The 15,097-nt window shown below is 40.6% G+C and overlaps 1 protein-coding gene across 2 annotated transcripts in view; it reads right to left on the bottom strand.

Moving 5' to 3' along the window:
• LOC136857751 (GRAM domain-containing protein 2B) overlaps positions 1-15,097 on the bottom strand; it is a 1,093,462-nt gene that overhangs the window by 179,570 nt on the left and 898,795 nt on the right. The gene's annotated exons all lie outside the window — the stretch shown is intronic.

Here is a 15,097-nt window from a genome sequence, read left to right as displayed (position 1 = left end):
AGAAAGCGGGCTGGCCTGTCCGTCAGCCAGTCGAAAGTTATAATTAAAGCACGCATCTGGCAAGTCCATCGCAAGTTGCCAAAAATTGATAATATATTGATAGAAACACTGCTCCTTCTGAAGTCGAGTCAGTAAACTTGGCAATCTGCAGTAATTTCAGGACTACACAGCGTTGAAAAATTTGCAGTTGCAGTTTTATTTTTATTGTTTTATTTTTTATCAACTTATTTTGTATGAGGCGTGGCTCAGGCTATAAAGCCTGCTATTACGCCAAACCACCTTATTTGTGCTACATTGTACAGACTACAGAGTCTTAAGGTTCCTAATTACATATAATTATGAAATTAAACTTAAATAATAGTTACAAACGAAAGATAAAATTGTGAGAGTTACTGTACAGAAATATTACATTATATATTAATTTCTTAAGTATATCTACCATTTATAACAGGGGTTTCCAATCTGTAAGGGATCGAGGGCCATATTGGAAACCTTAGTCACGCTCGCGGGCCGCACTTGAATAATAGGCCAATTTTCGCAAAATTCTGCGTAGTAGGCCTACAGAAGTACCATTACGAAATAATATGCATTATTCAATTGAAATTAAGGTTTGATAATTTTAATTAGGTAAAACATTATTTTACAGTTGCATACAAGAGTGAAATTTGGAGCCGGGCTGAGTGGCTCAGATGGTTGAGGCGCTGGCCTTCTGAAGCCAGCTTGGCAGGTTCGATGTTAGATCGTTCCGAATGCTCAAATACGTCAGCCTCGTGTCGGTAGATTTAGTGGCACGTAAAAGAACTCCTATGTGACGAAATTTCGGGACCTCGGCATCTTCGAAAAGTATTAAAAGTAGTTATTGGGACGTAAAAACCGATCATTATTTGAAAACTAGATTTTAATGTTTATAAATCAAAAATCTATTCAGATCCAGTGAATATTTAAAAACGACGAAAACAATTTAATTGGTTCAGACTTTGGTCTATAACGGGTATAAAAAGTAATACATTTTTGAACGACGAATAAAATATTATTTTATAACTATTATTTACATTATTCATTAAAATACTCTCGCGGGCGGCATTGTATGGCTTCGCGAGCCACATGCGGCCCGCGGGCCGCCATTTGGAAACCCCTTATTTATAACATCTGTTTTTAAATACATATATACTATGTATATCTCTAGTTTTACGTGATGATATCGTGATCATAGCCACAGGACCTGCAGTCTACGCCGTATGTGAATCATATTGATGCGGGAACATTTCGTAATAAAAATACCACATGAATTCATAGAGATTCAATTTGTGGCCATCTTGTGAGAAGTCAGTAATGATGTCACGCACCTATCGCGTCCCTCCTCTTGACTGATTCTGAGTTTTTGTTTGAGTGTTTATATCTCAACTTTGCGATTATACTATAAATTGTTTTCGACCTAATAGAAATTATTTTATCATATTCTCAGTTATTTCTCCCTAGACATTTTCCGGGACAGAAAAAAGGGGATATGTATCAAGTCCAGTTTTACATCCGGATGTCCTTCCTGGCGCTAACTCTATGTGGAGGGATACATTCCCTATTGTGTTTTTCTGCGTTAGTAGTGTGATGTGTTTTACGTATATGAATTTGTGTATTAAGAGGATCACAAACGCCTTGTCCCTCAACTACAGGAATAACCAAACGCGGATGAAATCCCTAGCTCGAGCTGGAATCGAACCCAGGGCTCTAAGAACCGAAGGCCACTATTCTGATCTTTCAGCCAAGGAGTCGGACATTTTATCATATTTTCACTGTTAATATAATGTTCATATTATTTCTTATTCTTATTCTTCTATAATTAAAACCGAAATGACGTCTGACTTCCGAAACGACGCCATGTCTACAACACTTGGTGTGATTTCATGAGATTTGCACAAACATTCTCAGAGAAAATTGACTAACTACAATTACTTCAAAATATTGGCCTAAATGAATAATACTTGCAAACTCACTTCTTAGCTGAATTAGATAATGTATCTATTCGTTTCTTGCTCTTCCACGCCAAGAAAATGCTGGACCAACTGGAGTGAATTTATTTATCGCATGGCATCAGTACTGTATGCATAGATCATTTGCACAAAAGTGTACAAATAATTACATTGTAGCTGACAGTACCACAGATCTAATGCTCCACTCTAAGGCTTCAGGTATATAATAATAATAATAATAATAATAATAATAATAATAACATCCCTTTGATATCACCTTCTCTTGCATTCAGATACAATACGCTATATAGGAACACCATAGATGCAATGAGGAAAATGGTATTTTGCCCCACTTGTAAAGGAATTCAGCACAGATCCCAAGACTGGTTCGGATCCTTTTACGAGGAGTCCACTGTTTCCTTGGTAGATCCAAAGCAGGTGGAGGGCTGTTTCTATCTGAATTGGACCAAAGCTAACAGCTGGTGTTCAAATTCCACTGGACATCAGCGTCAAAATGACTCTCTGTTAAACTCTGGATGTCTGGACTTAAGCCGATTCCGATGGAGATCGCGGATGTTATGACTAGTTTTATGTTACAAGTAACTAATCTCATTTTGTTCCGTATTGAAGATACAATACGTAAAATTCTTTCTTACTTAGTTTACTTAGTTTTATGTTGTTATGATATTCTCCAATATGTTATTGCGGCTTCTAATATTGGAAGGTGCGGCTTCAAAATCGCTTTTTAAAGACAATGTTCGGTCTAGGATTATTCGTAAACATTAAATTTGTATATACTGTATCTGAGAAACTCCCTTCAGATACAGGTCTATTCTGATTTTGCAATATTTAACAGTTTCAAAATACGGCCATTTAGCCTACATGTAAGTAAGTACTTTTTTGCTAGGGGCTTTACGTCGCACCGACACAGATAGGTCTTATGGCGACGATGGGATAGGAAAGGCCTAGGAGTTGGAGGGAAGCGGCCGTGGCCTTAATTAAGGTACAGCCCCAGCATTTGCCTGGCGTGAAAATGGGAAACCACGGAAAACATCTTCAGGGCTGCCGATAGTGGGATTCGAACCTACTATCTCCCGGATGCAAGCTCACAGCCGCGCGCCTCTACACGCACGGCCAACTCGCCCGGTAAGTAAGTACTAAACCTGAGCATGTTTTATATATTATGCTAACAGCTAAAGTAATAAGTAAACAATTATACCACAAAGTAAAGCCCACTGGACTTAAAACTCAAGGTCTAACAAGAAAGGGCATATGAATTTTCTTACGGACTATTAATTATATACCTATTTACGCGAATAATCCCCGCATACATTTATTTTTAATTTGAGGCATTAAATTGGGGCGCGAGTTTTATTTGCGTCAAGGTTGGCAACACACTCCTGCTCACCTAGTTTTCGATTTTGGGTGTACAGTTATGTTTTGTGTAACTGCAGATGGAAGAAAACTGCCCCGATTTGTCATATTTAAACGGAAAAATTCAGACTTTTAATTTAAAACTGTTTACATTTAAAAGAACAGTATTCTACAGGGTAATTTAAATTCAAAATCTCTCCGTGTCACAATAGAATGAGTCTTCCGTAAAGTGCAGGGGTAGCTTTCCGCACTTTCACTTCGGTGTGTCGACAGTGTATTTCATAGTCGCTAAGTTCGAGTGAAATCGTAAATTCTTTTGTATTCAGCGTTTTAAGGAACGTCACAATATCGCGTAATAGGCAGTGTGCGGAGAAGCAGAATCCGCAAACATTGGCGATGCCGACAGTTTGCGAAAAAGCATGGCTCATAATCATAATCAATTCGTACGCACGAAAAAATATTGCCAGTGCCAATGAAACCGCATTTTGTAATGCCTAGCCCAGACGGACTTTTTCTGAAAGGAGATGGGGTCACTGTACTGTGTTGTAAAGCAGACGGAAGCGAAAGATTTCCTCTCCTCGTCTTTGGAAAGTTCGATAAACCACGAAGTTCTAAAGGCGTCGGGTAATTTCCGTGCAAGTACATGGCATCTAAAAACGCAAAGAGTACAGTAATCCAAAAAACAAAGCACTTGCACAGATGAACTGTGTTTTTTTTTCTTTCGTCGCGTGAGGTTATGTTTGTTAGTGATTTATCCGAGTGCATTATTTAAATAATGTAAATGCACCTTGTTGGATACATTTTGGAAATAGTTCTTTTCCACGGCATTTGAAAGGTTTAAACTGTGAATCAATGTTAACTGCATGCAGTAACTGGTCTTATAATATTTTATGATGCGGCAAGGGTTGGCATTTCCAAAGTACGAGTTGGCGTTTAATCAGAAATCATGTAATTCGAAGTCCGATTTTTAGCATCCCAACGAATTCGAATTAACGAGGTTTTCCTGTGTCGCAAAACTAACATTAGAGTTCGCTGGTGTCTGTTTCAAGCACCGGTCGTGTTAATATCCGAGTAAAAGGAGACTGCGTATTAAAAGTGTTTTAGACGTAGAGAGTGACGAATTTGTAAGTAATTTAAGAGAGAATTCTAGCGATGCAAGAGACAACGAATCTTCCGATCTACAGGGAATCGAGCGTGTTGCAAGTTCAGATTAATGAAATACCTAGGCCTACTCGCTAATTTTCATGGCAAATATACTTTGTGCTCAACAATGCCGAAATATAAATATCACGTGCCAGAAAACCGAATCTTAATGAGGCTCATTATAGTTCAAGTTTCATTATGATACAGATTCTCCATCAATCAGAGTTCAGATTGTCATTATGATACAGGTTCATCACCAATCAAAGTTCAGATTTTCATTATGATACAAGTGTTGACCAATTAGGTAAGGATAGCATCGCACCTCTGCTCAACGCACTTGTTTCCAAAATCAAACATGTTGGACACCCACATTAACATAAATGCACCTCCAATATTCCACAACCACACGGCACATTCCCGCAAATTCACTTCACCAACAGTACAATAAACAATTTTTATTTGAAATAAAGCTAGGTTACAATAACCTTCCATCAACGCTTTGAAAACATTTGACATTGTCAAGGCCTCGAATCCACTCACGGAAAATCGAGAACACAGTGCATGCGCCCTGCGCTATGTTCAGTAAGCTCAACTGTCAAGCGACATCTCGACAGAAATTTATGAATATTTAAAAAATAGAGTTATAATTATCGTCAAGCATAAACAGTCGTATGCAACTCGCCTTTAATGGCAATTAAGACACTCGTATGGAAATGATAAAATTTGCTTCGCTCGCTGCATAAACACACTCGTGTCTTAATATAGCCATTATAGGCTTGTTCCATAATGTACTATTATAGCAGTAATAATGTATTTTACTATCTCAAATATGTTCAGGCAAAGCAGCTATATCCGTAAATTTACACGTTCATATTTGCGTAAAGACCACGTGGACCTCGCGGAGTGATATGAATTGTTTGTATATGCCTACGTTACTCTTTCGACGGAAGAAACTTTAGTTAATTTCTTTTTTTTTTTTTTAATGAGCCTTCCTAAAATTAGGGTGCGGGGATTACTGGGCGGCGGGGATTATTCGCATAAATACGGTATATTTAGGAAGTTACGGTTTGACTTATTAAAGAACACTTTCCAGGGCTGAACGGCTGGGTGAATTAGGGTGAATCACACGAATACTACTGGACCTATTGGGATGAAATTTGATAAGTCTGGATTTAGCTTTGAGGTAGAGGTAGCGAGCCTGCCTCTTACCTAGAGGTCCTGGGTTCGATGCTCGGCCAGTCCAGGGGTAACAATTATGGTCTGAGGGCTGGAACGGAGTTCGCTCAACCTCGTGAGACCAAGTGAGGAGCTGTTATTAAGACAGGTAACGTACTCTGTTGCGAAAGCAAACAAATACGATGTTACGCTGACCACGTCGAATTAGCATCTACAAGTCGGGTAGCAGTAATCCCCGCAGGCCAAGACCATAACGGGCTGTTGTTAGTTTGTTAAATGTGAGATTTCATTCACAAATATGTGTATTACAATTTTTCAATATTTAATCGATTTCGTTCCCGATGACATAGCAATGAGTATTTACAAGTCAACTATGGGTACAATCCGAAGTCATTGACATCGTCACAATCGGCCCGTCGAAGACGGTAAGGTTCTACCGGTACTAATAACAAATAATAATGGCACTGTTCGAGTTACTTTCTAATTACTAATTTCACTGATCAGTAGTTGGACAGAAAAAAAAAGAGTGAATTTTCGTCACATCAAGGTAGACTATTCTCTTAGAAGGACTAGCGAGGTTGCTGTGCTCCAGATTACATTTAAATTTTGACTTCCGAACCCTCTGTGCGCGTAGTATTATAAAATTCTGCCGTAATATAGTACAGTATATAGTGAAGTGTTTTTTTCCACTCCACTTGCCATAAATTGATTGCTCAAGCAAGCGAGAGAACAATGCACGGGTGAATCAATACAGGTTCCCTTGAGTGAACACGTAACCTCTCAGTCAAGCAGTCTGCCACACAACCAGCCAAAACAAACCTTGCATGAGGCGGACACAAACACATTAACAAATGAGCACGGACAGAGAATAAGGACGAACCTTGAACTCAGTACTCTGGTGAATATTATTACATACATACATACATACATACATACATACATACATACATGATAGAATTTTACGCCTTTCAGTGTTCACTCTGCAAGCCTCTATAAATTCACTAAACGCCTCCACAATCCTCTATTTGTCACTAGCTCTGTGGCCTCATTTATTACCTTTAAATAATTAGAAACTGAGTAACCAACGTCGTCTTGGTCTCACTCTACTTCTCTTACCCTCCATGATAGTAATTTTTCTTGTTTTGTATTTTACAAGTTGCTTTAAGTCGCACCGACACAGATAGGTCTTATGACGACGATGGGATAGGAAAGGGCTATGAGAGGGAAGGAAGCGGCCGTGGCCTTAAGGTACAGCTCCAGCATTTACCTGGCGTGAAAATGGGAAACTACGGAAAACATTCAGGGCTGCCGACAGTGGGGTTCGAACCTTCTCATTATTTTCCTACATAACCTCCATTCGAATTATTATTATTATTATTATTATTATTATTATTATTATTATTATTTCGAATGGGCCTATTTGGGGCCATGGTTGTTTAACCGTTGGCTTTGATCTTTGTCTAGCATTGTATCTTTTCATCGTGTAGCTCCGTTCTTTCCTCTGACCAGGGATAGGCCTACTTCTTCGAAGCTTCTCCCTGAAAACTTTTTTTGCTAGTGGCTTTACGTCGCACCGACACAGATAGGTCTTATGGCGACGATGGGATAGGAAAGGCCTACGAGTTGGAAGGAAGCGCCCGTGGCCTTAATTAAGGTAAAGCCGCATCATTTGCCTGGTGTAAAAATGGGAAACCACGGAAAACCATTTTCAGGGCTGCCGACAGTGGGATTCGAACCCACTATCTCCCGGATGCAAGCTCACAGCTGCGCGATCCTAACCGCACGGCCAACTCGCCCGGTCCCTGAAAACTACGTACATTCTTCAGAATCTGTCTCACAACCTGTTTGTTTTGTAAATCTGTTAGCCCCTGTTCTTTTATGTCCTTCTCAATTTTCCTTCAGCTAGGTGGTACGGACTTTGTTTCAGCAGACATTTACAGGCGATTGATCAGCCTGTTGGGAGGCAATCTTGAACAATCTTTTCACATGACCACAGAAAGCTACCCTCCTTTTCGCGACAGTCATAGAGCCTATCTATCTGGGAGAAGAGCTCTGAATTTTGACATTTTCAGTATCTCCAACCTTTCAATACTGGGCCTAGGATCATTCTGAAAATCATTCTCTCACTATGACTTCCAATTTTTTAACCGAGCCTTTTCTATTTAGAGAGACATTCCATGGCTTCCGGGCATACGACAGTTGTGCACTATTTCAACTTCCAATCGCGCGACAGACATCGCTTGTTGTAGGTATTTTGAGTCAGTTGATATGCCAGTTCCAGCTTGTTAACTCTCGCGGAGAGGTCTGCTTTCTCTGACACGCTGGATTTAATCCAATCACGAGATCATTAAATTATTATTATTATTATTATTATTATTATTATTATTATTATTATTATTATTATTATTATTATTGCTCGCATTTAACATCGGAGAAAGTATCGAGTACAGTAAGTTGTACGGCTGTCAAAAAAAGGGTGGTCTTTCTCTTCCTGAACGTGAAATCCCCTTCGGGTCCCTGCGCTATTATTCGGAGATAGGCAATGTTACAAGTTGCTGGGATACGGTCTGACGTGGCCTGATGTCTATAACAGACCAATTCTGCATGGTAGTTGTGGCGTAGTGGTAGCGAGTGTGTCTGTTATCCGTGAGGTCGCACGTTTGAACGCAACCTACTGCTTTAAAAATATTACAGGAACATGTTTTGTAACGCCTGTTATGTGAAGGTTAATTTGGTAGATGGGGTTCCATTGGTCGTACAGCATACCTTGAGACCTTAGCTACTCAGGGTATGTCAAATCGAAGTTATACTCCATCTGTAGGCATAGCCATGCATTAAACTGTCAGGTGACTCCTCAAAACAAAGTGAATATCAGTGCGTTCGTGTGTCGTTGAAAGGTACGCAGACTACTGCCGTCATTTGAGCACGTTGTACGTAAACCAGCACATCCCATGAGACATCTTAACGAGGTTCAAGTCGCAAGGGCCGTCACTTTGATCCAGGAAGGTTGGACTTTTCGTAGTGTTGCTGTGGATCTCAATGTCTCTCCGTCAGTTATTCAACACTCGTGGAATCGCAACAATCTGTGCGTTGCGGCGTCGTTCAGCAACTGCCAGAGAACTGCAACAAGACCTCAGGAGGGAAACTGGAGTCACGGTGTCTGACCAGACAGTAAAATGTGCTAAATGTTGTCCAGGAAGGCGACCGATTCGGACAAGGTTCTGTGATGATGTGGGGTGGTATCAGTACTGATAGCCGTACGGATCTTATCGTCGTCCGTGGTAATCTTACCGCTGCGCGGTACATCGAGCAGATACTGCTACAGCATGTGCTGGTTGCTACATACGGTGTTGGCCCTGAATTCGTACTCATGCACGACAATGCCACGGCTCATGTAGCGCGCATCACCAGAGCTGTCTTGCGAGAACTGGACATTCAAGAGATGGAATGGCCAGCAGTGAGTCCCGATCTTAATCCCATCGATCATGTGTGGGATGGGCTTGACAGAAGTGTTCATGGAAGGCCTTTTCCATCACAGACTCTCCAAGACCTCTAACAGGCTCTCATTGAAGAATGGGACCTGGTACCGCAACCTGTTTCTTAAGACTGTTTTAGTTTTTACCCAGGTTCATGAATTATTTATGCCATGATCATCATTAAGACATTTTGGCCCCTATTTTATTCTTAACAAAAACATCTTTTTAGTATAATCAACATCTTAGTGGCGTCTTCCTTAGAAAATTCAAACAATTAAAAGTAAAACAATAAAAGCCACGATTCAATATTTATTTAGTCCATCTTTCTACCAACTCGTTTACATCTTGCAGTCTAGTGGGCATGGAGATAACTAGCCATTTCAAATAAAGACTGTTCTCAGCCACGGCATCCCAGGCATCCTCGAACTTCCACAAATTATCAGGACGTCCTGGAGGGGGATCAGACCAATTTTTTCGCATATGCTCCTTTGCTTGTGCCTATATATTCACTATTGGGATCAAGCCCGGAGAGCGACAAATGCCCGTCTATCAATTCGATATCCTGTCTCCTAGCAAACCAGTCTCGAATCGACTGAGATTATGGTCATACTATTGAAATTGAAAAATCTATCAATACACAACAACCGAGTATAAATAACTATATAACCTTCCAGCAACCGTTTATATTTATGCTGGTTCAATTTTCTGCTTAAGAAGAAGCCCTGGATTGTGTTTACTCCACGACGATAAAACCACACCCAGCACGACACAGACACTCGACCACTGTGTGCACGAATGGCGGCGTATCTGAGGTCGTATCGGGTGCCAGGAGGGCGATATACCAAAGTGGGTCATTCCTTTTTAGCAGAAAAGGTTACCTAATCGGAAAAGATAACTTTTTTTTTCCAACCCCGATCAAAATTTCCCACTGCGAACAATAAACGCTCGTCTATATGCTGCTCCTTAAGAACTTCCCTGACAATGACACATCGAGCTCTCAAACTGGCGGCCACCGAACGAGTTGGCCATGCAGTTAGGGGCGCGCAGCTGTGAGCTTGCATTCGGCAGATAGCGGGTTCAAACCCCACTGTCAGCGGCCCTGAAGATGGTTTTCCGTTGTTTCCCATTTTCACACAAGGCAAACGCCATAGTTCAGAAACTGCTTCAATTGTGCATCTATAAGCGCATGCATCATTTTATTTCTTTAGAGGACTGTGTAATGTAATAATATAAGAAGAAACTAACCCTAATATTATGCAACTATATTGTACCAAACCTGATATTTATATCGCTAAAGAACGTAACACAATAAAAGCGGTAACTTGAACAAGGCTCGAACTCCAAACTTTCGAATCATTAAGCAAGCCCTACCGCAGTTCCATGAGAAGCAGATATCGAATGCCTCCTCCTCGATGATAGTTCACCACAGTTCACAGTGTTTCGAATGCGCATCTACAAGCGCAATACCGGAATCCGAAGTGGAACTTTATTCAATGCTCCGGCGCGGCCATTATCTTTTTGACAGCTATACATAATATTTGCAAAATGAACCAACTAGATAAGAGTAGTAGTAGTAGTAGTAGTAGTAGTAGTAGTAGTAAAGTGTATACAGCGTATAATTTGGATTATTGCAGGTTTCCGTCTGATGTAGATCAGTGGTAGACTCTCGGCTTCAAGATACTAGATACTAAGATCGCACGGTTGCTGAATTTCTGAAAGGCAGAAAACTGTTCTAAAAATAGCTGGTGACAGATTCGGTGATTAACCGACGAAATTAATTTAAAAACTCAGCAATACGTTGTTTGAGTTCTGGTTTCTCTACCATCTGGACAAGAAAAACTGAACGTTGAAACTTAGAATGCAGGCAGCGTAAATGCCGCCATAAAAATGGCTACGTACGGCAACTGATACCAAAAACAAATTTATTCTTCTTATTTTTATTTTCCTTCCTTTTCTTCTTTTTCTTCTACTTCTTGGTCTCCCCCCCCCCTCATTATTCGGGATGATACTACATGTGAATTTGACGTAGTTTTACGACTGGATGACCTGCGCGTCGTGATGAGGACGATATGATGAAGAAGACAACAGATACACGCAGCCCCGTGCCAGCGGAATTAACCAATTATGGTAAAAATTCCCGACCCTGCCGAGAATGTAGCCGGGACCCCTGTGACCAAAGGCCAGCACGGACAATGCTATAATGAGCTTCTGTAAAAAAAAAAAAAAAAAAAAAAAAAAAAAAAAAAAAAAAAAAAAAGCTGTAACTCACGTGGCTGCTAAACAATTAAGGACTACAAATGTTAATAAAGCAGAAGAATGTTTTGAGGACAGCACTTTTAAAGGACATTCCTAAATGAATTGAAAATTACATTCTAGGGAAGAAAATTGTCTGTTAGTACACAACAATCAAACAGAAATCGTTTAAAGCACGGTTATGCACTTCCTACATAACTAGCAGAGATCATATCTACACGCAACACACTATGGTGATCTATTGCAAACTGTGCTTTTTTTTTTCATAGCGTCAGATTTAAGGAGGAAAATAGGGGAGACCAGGACTCCACATCATCTTCATCTTTATATTTTTCTTTTTTTCTTCTTTCCACACCTGTAGAGTCGCAGGTGCGCACTATCATGCATGTGGATTTGGCCCTGTTTTACGGCCCGATGCCTTTATTGACGCAACACAGTTTTTTTAATATTTCTTCTATGGTGGTTGGTAGTGTGGTGTGGTGTGTTGTCTGAATATAAAGAGAAACGTGCTGGGACGAACACAAACATCCAGTTCCGGAGCCAGAAGAATTAATCAGACGCGATTAAAATCTCCGACCCGGCCTGTAATCGAAAGCGGGACTCTCTGAACCGAACGCCAAACGCTGACCATTCGGCCAAGGAGTCAGGCACCAGGACTCCACATCACTACCATAAAATAGGTTAAAATATATACAGTTAAAGTCGCCTGTGACTCAAACGAAGAAATTCATTTAATCAATAATAAGAGACGTATATGAACGAGATAATCATACTGTATTTGCAAGTAGTTCCGTAAGTTGATATGTTTATGGCTGGGTTAGGGGCCAATTTTGAATATGATTTAAAAAGGATTATTGCCCTATCAACCTTTAAGACAATAGCAGACAGAGCTGCAATGGCCATAAGGGATCATCATTATGCTGGCGAATATTATGATGCTTTCCGAATGCATCAAGGTCACCAATTATGGGTTCTTACACGGCTGAAGAAATCAGTTCTGGAAGCACAAGTCTTGCCGCAATGATGTCACATCAAAAGAGTCTTGTTGTTGTGGAACTTAATGGTAATTTCACCAGCGTTCTTTCCTGCGATCTCTTTAATCGGACACGTACCTTCGTTTCTGGTGTTCGAAATGTGTTGGCCTTCTGGTACAAGACGTCGCTACATCAGCTGATCAGACGCTACATTCTACCAGCTGCTGATTCCAATTTAGCACTTCTTCATGTTACAGACTGACGGTAAGGAGCATGGGAAGACAGTTCCCAAGCTCTTTCTCGGATGCCAGGGCCGATGACCTAGATGCTCGGTCTCTTTAAACAACTAGTATCATCTCGGGTGCCATGGATACAGCCGTTCAATTGAAGACAATAAGGAAACTCGTGAGAGTGCGTAAGGGATACAAACGACCAAAAGGAGGCTAGTTCGAGAGAATCTCGCCCAGGTATTATTGTTGTTCACTCAGTTTCGACTTCCAGGGGAGCGTCATTAGCTCAGTGGCTTAGCTGCTGGCCTCCCACTCGGAAGGCTGAGTTCGAATCCCGGTCTATTCTGGGTTGAGACTTTCATCTCAAAAATCACGGGGCGTCAGGAAGGGCATCCGGCCTTAAAACCCTGGCCAGAAACAAAATGAGCCTGGGTGGCTCCAGCGATCATGGAAATGACTGGGATAAGGTGAAGAAAGTTTTACCTGACCCCGTACAGAAACGGGACAAGGGTTGGGCATATAGTCGAGCTTCGATATCTAGAAATACGTGCATACTACTTCAGCTACACCAATACCATTATATTTTCTCTACAAGTTTGCATTTCAAAACCAGCTTTATTACGTCTTTATAGGGGACATTCTCATTTTGGATACGTACAAATTCGTACTGAAGTGAAGTCCGTAATTTTCCTTTGCCATTTTTTGTAACACTGTAGTCTCTACAAATTTCTCTAGCATACTGACAGCACTAAACACGTCGTCGTCAACTGATGACTATCCTTGCATAAGGCTGCAAAATCTACCCAGGGCTTGACCAGCGTAGCAGGCCAGGAACTCCCAACTTACACATCACCCCGTCCTGTCAACAGCTTGCTGAGTGTTGTAAGTAGCCTAACGTGGGATTTTGAACTGCTATGGTGTGCGGCTAGTCAATAATTATACTTTGACTAAAATGCAGAGATTGCTTATACTTACATAAAGAGGTGACTTATGTTCAGGTTCCTTCTAGATGAACTAGATTTTCGTGAGGATAATGTATACAAGCGTACTGTTACCCATGATTTAGAGTTACAGAAACACATTATCCATAATGCAGTTGTACAAGATACGAAGGAATGTCTCAGTAGAGTAGATACGTTCTGTTTGAAAAACCCAGGGTGCCGCAGGCAGTTTCACCATTGTATGTAATATTTGGAGCAGGGTGGGGGTAGATCATAGTTATTTCTGGAGATTGCGTAGGTGTGTCAACCAATGGTTATAAATATTCTATCGTCGGAGTTACTACCTCACTACTTACAATATATCTGGGCTTGAAATATCCTTCGAGGTATCGAAAAATTTGAGTAACAGAAACTCGAGGTATAGAAAAATATATATATATATATATATATATATGTGTCTTTTCACGAGAGTTTAATCCTGATGTAAACATGGTATGTCCACGCTTCCGCCAAAGGAAGAGTTGTGATATGCTGAGCGTGTAGTACCGACCTCCACCCCGTCAATGTCTCGAGTTCGGACGTTCAGGGCTGCACATTGCACACGATAACAGTGGGAAGATCTGAACTTCTGAATAAACGACTAAACCTGGATTCTGTTCGCTTAGTTTATTTAACACATTCACAATGCACAGCCTATGGTCACTTCTGAGCGGTTTTCCTCTTTTGTGCTTCACTACACGCGATGCTCCTACCTCTTGCTCCATTTCTCTCACTATGAATACCGACACTGACTGCTGCTGTAAGATGCAACACCTTATCTCCACGCTGTACAGCTTGGAACTTTCCCTCACTACGAGAAGACTTGCTGTATTACACCGCGCCTTGTGCCTTCATTTCCGTTGTTTAATCACTATTTTATATATAAAAACATATATATCGGTATATATCACAACCATGTTATTACGTACTCTTCCAAACTCTCTAAATGTAATAAACTAAAATAAAATAAAATTAATGACACGTACTACTTTCCTTCGACCTCGCACACAGTCGAGTGAGTGCGACGGTTGCTTCTCCAATCAACTACGTGTATGTCCTCGTACAAAGGCAACGTGCTCCGCTTATTTGTTTACATCAGGATTAAACTCTCGTGAAAAGATATAACACGTAAAATATACAAGATTCCGTTGGAAAACGAAAATCCCTTCGAGATATCGAAAATTCGTGTCATAGACATCCGAGTTATAGAAACTTGACTGTACACACATACAATTCAGTTTCGACTTCCCTGTCTAGAGAATTTGGCCCCTAAATGTATAATTGATATTTTTCAATTGGCCAGGAAAATTAAAAGGTGACATCACATCTCCGCCTCCTCAGGTTCCCATGCGCCTTCTACGAATTAACGAATAAAAGCACTTATATAGCTCTGAATCTCCCATTCGACAGAATTAGGTGGGTTAATAACTCAGTCGATATCACCTGTATCATTTCAGTTTTAAGACTGATGAACTGAACTTGATGATAATATATCTACTTATACTCGTATTAAAGGAAACATGC

The sequence above is a fragment of the Anabrus simplex genome, chromosome 1, assembly GCF_040414725.1.
Source record: "Anabrus simplex isolate iqAnaSimp1 chromosome 1, ASM4041472v1, whole genome shotgun sequence".
Taxonomy (NCBI): domain Eukaryota; kingdom Metazoa; phylum Arthropoda; class Insecta; order Orthoptera; family Tettigoniidae; genus Anabrus; species Anabrus simplex.
Note: the sequence above shows the minus strand (reverse complement) of the source record. Positions and strands in the feature narration are given on the sequence as shown.